At 40.4% G+C, this 6,916-nt stretch overlaps 1 non-coding gene across 1 annotated transcript; it reads left to right on the plus strand.

Moving 5' to 3' along the window:
* Positions 1–5,827: 5,827 nt before the first annotated feature.
* Positions 5,828–5,932, plus strand: LOC113870529. Its single transcript, XR_003505552.1, has one exon. It is a non-coding gene; the product is annotated as a small nucleolar RNA R71 (small nucleolar RNA).
* The last annotated feature ends 984 nt before the right edge of the window (positions 5,933–6,916 follow it).

Below are 6,916 nucleotides of genomic sequence, written 5' to 3' on the forward strand. Positions count from 1 at the left end.
CCATGTTGAGTAACATGGTCTCTACAAGGGTCAGAGCAGCCTTCTGACCAGCATGTATAGCATCTTGTCGCAGAGCTATTTCCTTCAGCTGGTCTTTCATTTTAGAAGGAAGGCCTTTCTTCCCTGCAGCTTGGGGAGGTATCTCTGGGGCTGAGCTCTTCTTAGCTTTAAACAGCTCCTTCACCATAGCTGTGGTGATGTAGGGAGCTGCTTTGATTTTTTGCTGATACTCCCCAAAGTTAACTCCAGCATCCTGGTAGAGCATAGTAATGATGGAGGGAAAACCCATGGACTCCTTCTTCCTAGCAAGGATCTCCATGATGGCATTGCTGATAACATCGCCAACATGGATGGGCATCCCTGTCATGATGGCATAAACTAGCTCTGCCCTCTTCACTGCCAAGGTAGATGAGTGCATGACTGGCATGAAGGAGCTAAGGATGAAGATGCTCCAGACTTTGGCAGGTGGAAGGAGGTGCTTTGTAGTTAGGTTCTTGGGCTGGAGCTTCATGTCAAACTCCCAGTTCTCTCCAGCCTTGCATATTGCTTGAAGGATTGGCTTGTAGTCCTTCTCCTCCAAGTAGCTGAAAATAGTGTAGTCCAGCTGTCCAGGCCTCTTTTCAGGAAGAGGGATGTTGAGGATCCTCTGGATGTTGGCAGGGTTGAAGTCTATCACCTTGCCTCTGACCATGGAATGCCTGTAGGGGAAATCATCTCCCTTAACCCTGAAGGCATTTGCATAGAACTCTTGGGTGATGTCCTTCCACCCATGCCCAGCATATGTGGTGAACAAATCCCACCCCCTTTTCTGGATTTCCTGCTCAAATTGGGGGTAGGTCCCTTTTTGCAGGTCAAAATTCCTGTCCTGCACAATGTGTTGCCTGAGAATATTGGCTTTGAAGAAATTCTCATGGGCCAGGGACCAGAATCTAGGATCATGTGCAAGCTGAGGCCTAGATGAAGAGGCAGCAGCTGTCTTGGCTCTCTTGGCTCTGGGTGCGTTCTTTCTGGGAGTGTTTGCCATTAATCTGCACATAGAAAAAGGAATAAATGAGTGATAGTGCATAATTAACCCTGTAGCAGGAATTTCACACCATTTGGAAATGAATGAGAGAAAATGCAGGCAATTTACAGCATTGCTACAGCAGAAAGTGGCTAATATGATGAATGAAAGTAGTTACTTTGGCAGTGAAGCATGACAGAATGCAGAGGTTTTAAGTGGATATAATTTCACAGCAAATGTGTAGAAATCAGAGAAAATTAAGACAATTCAGAGGGGTTCTGCATGCAAAAGTAACTACTATGCTAGTTGGTAGTAACTACTTTGACAGTGAAAGATCAGACAGTTGAACATATGCAGAGTGATCACTATGTGTTACAGGTAGCTACTATGATAGCAATAACAGTTCCAAAATAAAATTCATAATCCATGTGTTTAAAATGCAGAATAGAAAATGTCATGTAATGAATTATGGTCATCAAAAGAGGTTCATTTGACGGTCTGGAAAATTTAAACACAGTGTGCATTTGGATCCAATCAAATGAGTTCTCAACTTCTGAATCAGGCTGTGAAAATGCAGAGAGCATATATAAAATGCAGAGGATGAATTCCACTAGATCAGCTAAGGTAAAAAGCATGTGCAGCAAGATGGGTCTAATTTCAAATCAAATTTCCAGAATTCAGAGCAAGTAGTAAGGGAAAATGCAGTTACATGGTAGTGCAACTGAATCAGATCAGGAATGAGTGTATGAAATGATCAGACACAATGTATTCACAGAGAGTAGTTACTATGAATATCGATAGTAACTACTTCAGAGCAAAAACACTTCAACTTCAGAAAAGGAAAATGCAATTTGATTTCTAACCATGAAAAGTTGAATTTTAATGCAAAGAAATCACATTCCAGACTAAAACGAACCTAGGGGAAGCAGAATTTCAGCATTACCCACATAGTAATCACTACGAATTATGAAAGTGGCTACCCTAGGGTTCAAACATGGCAATTTATGCATACTGGATCAAATTAATCACCCTACTAGCTTGAAATCATATAATTATCTTTGCAGAAACTGATTCTAACCAGTAATTTCAACTTAAATTAGTTCTAATTAAAAATCCTCAATTGAAAAATGAAGAACCCTAACGCAGAGAGTGAGGGAGAGGAAATTACCTGGATTGGAGTTCAAATGCAGTGCAAAAGTGTAGGGAGTTGACGTTCAGATGCAAGGAATTTAATTTGAAGGAGTGGGTGCTCAGGAAATTAGGAGAGGAGTGAAAAATTTCTCAGAAATGAAGAGTGAGAGTGAACGTGAAGCAGGTCCTATTTATATAAAAATGTTGGGCGTAGTTACTCTCAATAATCATAGTAGCCACGCGCAAGGGTTTCAGCAAAAATGGGGTGCGCGTGGTTACTATGAATTTTCAAAGTAATCACTCCAGAGGCGCCTTTCTCAGTTATTTTTAAAAGAGGTTGCGCGTGGTTACTATGAATATTCATAGTAACTACGCGCATCAAATGCTCAAAAATTAGTTTCTGTAGTGGTTACTATGAATATTCAAAGTAATCACTACAGAGGCGCCCTTCATGTGTATTTTCCCAAGGTGCTGCGCGTGGCTACTATGAATTTTCATAGTAGTTACACGCAGACCAATGAATTCAAAAACCCTCAAAGTGGTCACTATGAAGATTGAAAGTGAGAACTACAGAGAGCAAAGTCACATACCTTGGTGGAAAGTGACCACTATGGCTTGGGAAAGTGATTACCTTCATGGCTAACTTCAAAATTCTTTCTAGAGTGAATGCTTGGTGCCATGGAAATGATTATTCCTCCCTCTCTACTTGGACTTCATGAATATATGCACAAATTGAGTCCAAATACAGCAATTTTTCCTCTACAAAAATTCTGAACAAATCATCAATCAAATAATGAGTCCACAATTCATGATTAGTAATACAGCTTAAATGAAAGGATGCTTATTGAAATCAAAAGAGTACTAGAAAGTGCTATAAAAACTGTGAGTTGCCTTTCACAAAGCGCTTCTTTAACGTCACTAGCTTGACGTGTGAAGTGATTTACTCATGACAGGGGCTTTGGTTGAAGGAAATGATAGGAGAGTACACATCCACCTCTTCAATCTCTTCCAAGGGAATTGAGTTCTCCAAAAAAAAAATGCTTCAAGCGATGTTCATTCACTGTGAAACTTTTGCTAGTGGATTCACTCTTGATTTCCACTGCACCATTAGGAAACACTTGTGTAACTGTGGATGGACCAATCCACCTAGAATGCAGCCTTCCAGTCATGAACTTGAGACATGAGTTGAATAGAAGCATCTTTTGACCTATACAGGACTCTCCTCTACCTATCAATTTATCATGATACTGCTTGGTTCTCTCCTTGTAGGTTCTTGAGTCTTCATATGCTCCTAAGTGCAGCGCTTCTTGTTCTTGGAGTTCTGGCCTCCTTTTCCTCTTCCTCTTTCTCTTTCTTTTCCTCTGAAGCTGCTTCACTAGTTTAGTCCCTTCTTTCAACAGAATTTTGTGCATGCACAGGAGAGGGCTAATACCAGGAATGTCAGCTAAAGTCCATCCAATAGCTCTCTTGTGCCTTTTAATTACTTCCAACAATACCTCCTCTTGATCGCCTTCAAGCTTGGTGGAAATAATGACCGGGAGCTTCTCATAATGTTCTGGTAGGGGCTTCAACTCCAATGTAGGAGGTTGCTCCACAGAAAGAAGTGATTTGGCACTTTCATTTGACAAAGTCTCTGCAATATTCAAACCAAAGGCGTTAGATTCAACTGTACTTGTTGTACTTAATACATCACATTCTAATCCTATGGAATTTTCAGGTTCATCAACGTTGAAAGTAGTAGAACTTGCATTCAAATAATCAGAAATCTCAGCACAAATGCCACACAGAGAAGAACTATTACACGATTCACAATTGGAAGTATCTACACAATAAGAAAAATTAAGGAGAGAGTCTCCTCCTAGAAATTCAGACAAACTATCATCTATTAATTCATCAAGATGGTTAATGTGGAAAACAGAGTGTCCTTCATTTGGGTGCTTCATAGCATCTAGTATGTTAAAGCGGACAACACTGTCTCCAAACTCCATAGTAAGTGATCCGGCATGCACATCAATCTTCGTTCTCGCAGTCTTTAAGAACGGTCTTCCCAAAATGATTGGTGCAACACTATCCATTGACTCTTTCATGTCAAGGATGTAAAAATCAGCTGGAAAAATGAGGTCATTCACCCTCACTAACACATCTTCCACAAGTCCAGCTGGATGTGCTGTGCTCCTGTTTGCTAGCTGGATGATGACACCTGTGGGCTGCAATGGTCCAAGAGACAAAGATGTGAAGATAGATAAAGGCATAACATTAATAGATGCACCTAAATCAAGCATGGCATTATCTATCCTATTGTTGCCTATAATGCAAGGAATAGTAAATGTCCCTGGATCTTTGCATTTCTCAGGCATGGAAGTTTTCTGCCTCTCAAAAAGAGCTGATACATTCCTCCCCATGTTCACTCTTTCATTACCCTTTAGCCGCCTTCTATGAGTGCACAAGTCTTTAAGGAATTTGGCATACTTTGGGATTTGCTTGATAGCATCTAACAAGGGGATATTGACTTCAACTTTTTTGAAAGTTTCCAGAATTTCTTTATCAACCTCTTCTTGCTTCTTGCTGGGCTAAACCATTCTTTGAGGGAAGGGAATAGGAATGGACCTCTCCTCTTTGTCTACCACTTTTGGTTGACATGGTGTGGGCATAAGTGCAGGCCGCTCTTGGCTATTAAGCTCTTCTCCTTCACCTTCTGCAGCTAGAGTGCAACTGGGATCCTTTTCAGTAGGCATTTCTGGCTCTTGCATCACCTTACCAGATCTCAAGGTAATGACACTCACATTCTTTGGGTTTGTGACAGTTTGTGCAGGGAGATTGCCTGAGCCTTGAAATTGAAGTTGATTAAGGGATGAAGCAAGTTGACCCATTTGATTCTCCAAGGTCTTGATACTTGCTTGAGTCTGTTGCTGGAAGGCTTGACTCTGTTGTTGGAAATTGAGATTACTCATGGTGAGTTGCTTCACAAGGTCTTCCAAAGATGATTCATTCTTTTGAGGTGCAGCGGCTATTGAAGAAGATGCTTGATGGTGCTGTTGAGATGAAGATGATGGATGGTGATGTTGCTTGGCTGAATATGGCTTGCTTTGTCCAGCTTGATGCGGTTGGAAATGGTTGTTAGTTGGTTGGCTAGAGCCTTGATGCTGTGCATTTCCTCCCCACCTTAAGTTAGGATGGTTCCTCCAACCGGGATTATACCTATTGGAAGATAAATCCAAGCTTTGTTGTTGCTGCGGCTGCTGAAAAGGAAACTTATTAGCATAAATATTAGCAGCATAAGCTTGAGGATTACCTTCCGAAGATTCAGTTTCATGCAGTGTAGGGCAACTATCAGTGAAGTGATCCGTAGATGAACAAATCCCACAAAGCATTGCTGGAATGGATGAAGGTGGAGGTGTATATGCAGTAGAATTCTTTTGAATGGATGCCAACTGTTTTACCATAGTAGCCAACTCATCTAGTTTATGCTCCAGCTTGTGTGAATCTGAAGTTTGAATTTCATTGACACTTCTGGACATAATGGAATTTTGCCTTGTAGCAAACTGTTGAGAGTTAGCTGCCATATTCTCAATGAGGTTTCTAGCGGCTGCGGGAGTCTTGTCAACTAGGGCTCCCCCACTAGCTGCATCGATCATGCTCCTATCCATTGGGTGTAAGCCTTCATAGAAGTATTGGATTAGGAGTTGGTCACTTATTTGATGATAGGGGCAGTTAGCACAAAGTCTCTTGAAACACTCCCAATATTCATACAAACTTTCCCTCTCCAGCTGCCTAATACCATATATTTCCTTTCTTATTGAGGCAGCCCTTGAGGCAGGGAAAATTTTTTCTTGGAACAACCTCTTGAGGGTGTCCCAACTTGTAATAGAGCCAGGTGGAAGATAATACAACCAGTCTTCAGCCAAATCCATAAGAGAAAATGGAAAAGCCTTTAATTTCACATGCTCTTCAGGCACACCTTGTGGTCTCATTGTAGAGCAAACAATATGAAATTCTTTGAGGTGTTTATGCGGATCTTCACCTGCAAGACCATGAAATTTAGACAAAAGATGGATTAGGCCAGTTTTAAGAACAAAAGGGGCATCCACATCCGGGTATTGGATACATAAAGTCTGGTAGGTCACGTCCGGTGCGGCAAGCTCCTTAAGTGTCAAGTCATTTTCTGCCATTTCTAAAGGTTCAGAATTTAAAGAATGCAAAGATGAATATATGGAAGATGGAGAAGATGGTTCCTCAGTATGTGCAGAGTTTTGTCTATTAAGGATCCTAAGATTCCTATGGAATGTCCTATCAATTTCAGTATCTGAAGGATATAAATCTCCTGGATTTAATCTGGTCATTCATTAGGAATTGTCTATGGAAAATTGAAAAGAAGTAAACTAATGAAGCAGTAAAAATGCAGAAAAATTCATATGACAATTATGCAGAAAAACTAACATCTAAGTGCAGTAAAATAAAGTATTAACACTAAACAGTAAAAACAGAAAGAAATTGCAAACTATGGAATGAAAATAGGCAACACACAAACACAAATTCTGTAGAATTATGCAGCAGAAACAGGGTAATTGCAGCAAACGAAAATACAGTGTGGTAAACTAAAATGCAGAAATCAGAATTCAAACAATATGCAGAAAACAACAATTGGTTCTACCTAAATGCAAGATATCTCTACTTACCTATGAAACTACAACAATACCAAAGTATTCACAATGCAGAAAACGAAAATGAAAACAGAGCAAATAACATGTTTATGAAAAATCAACACCAATGTTCCCCGGCAAC

This window comes from Abrus precatorius, unplaced genomic scaffold (genome assembly GCF_003935025.1).
Source record: "Abrus precatorius isolate BTA unplaced genomic scaffold, Abrus_2018 Scaffold6, whole genome shotgun sequence".
Taxonomy (NCBI): Eukaryota; Viridiplantae; Streptophyta; class Magnoliopsida; order Fabales; family Fabaceae; genus Abrus; species Abrus precatorius.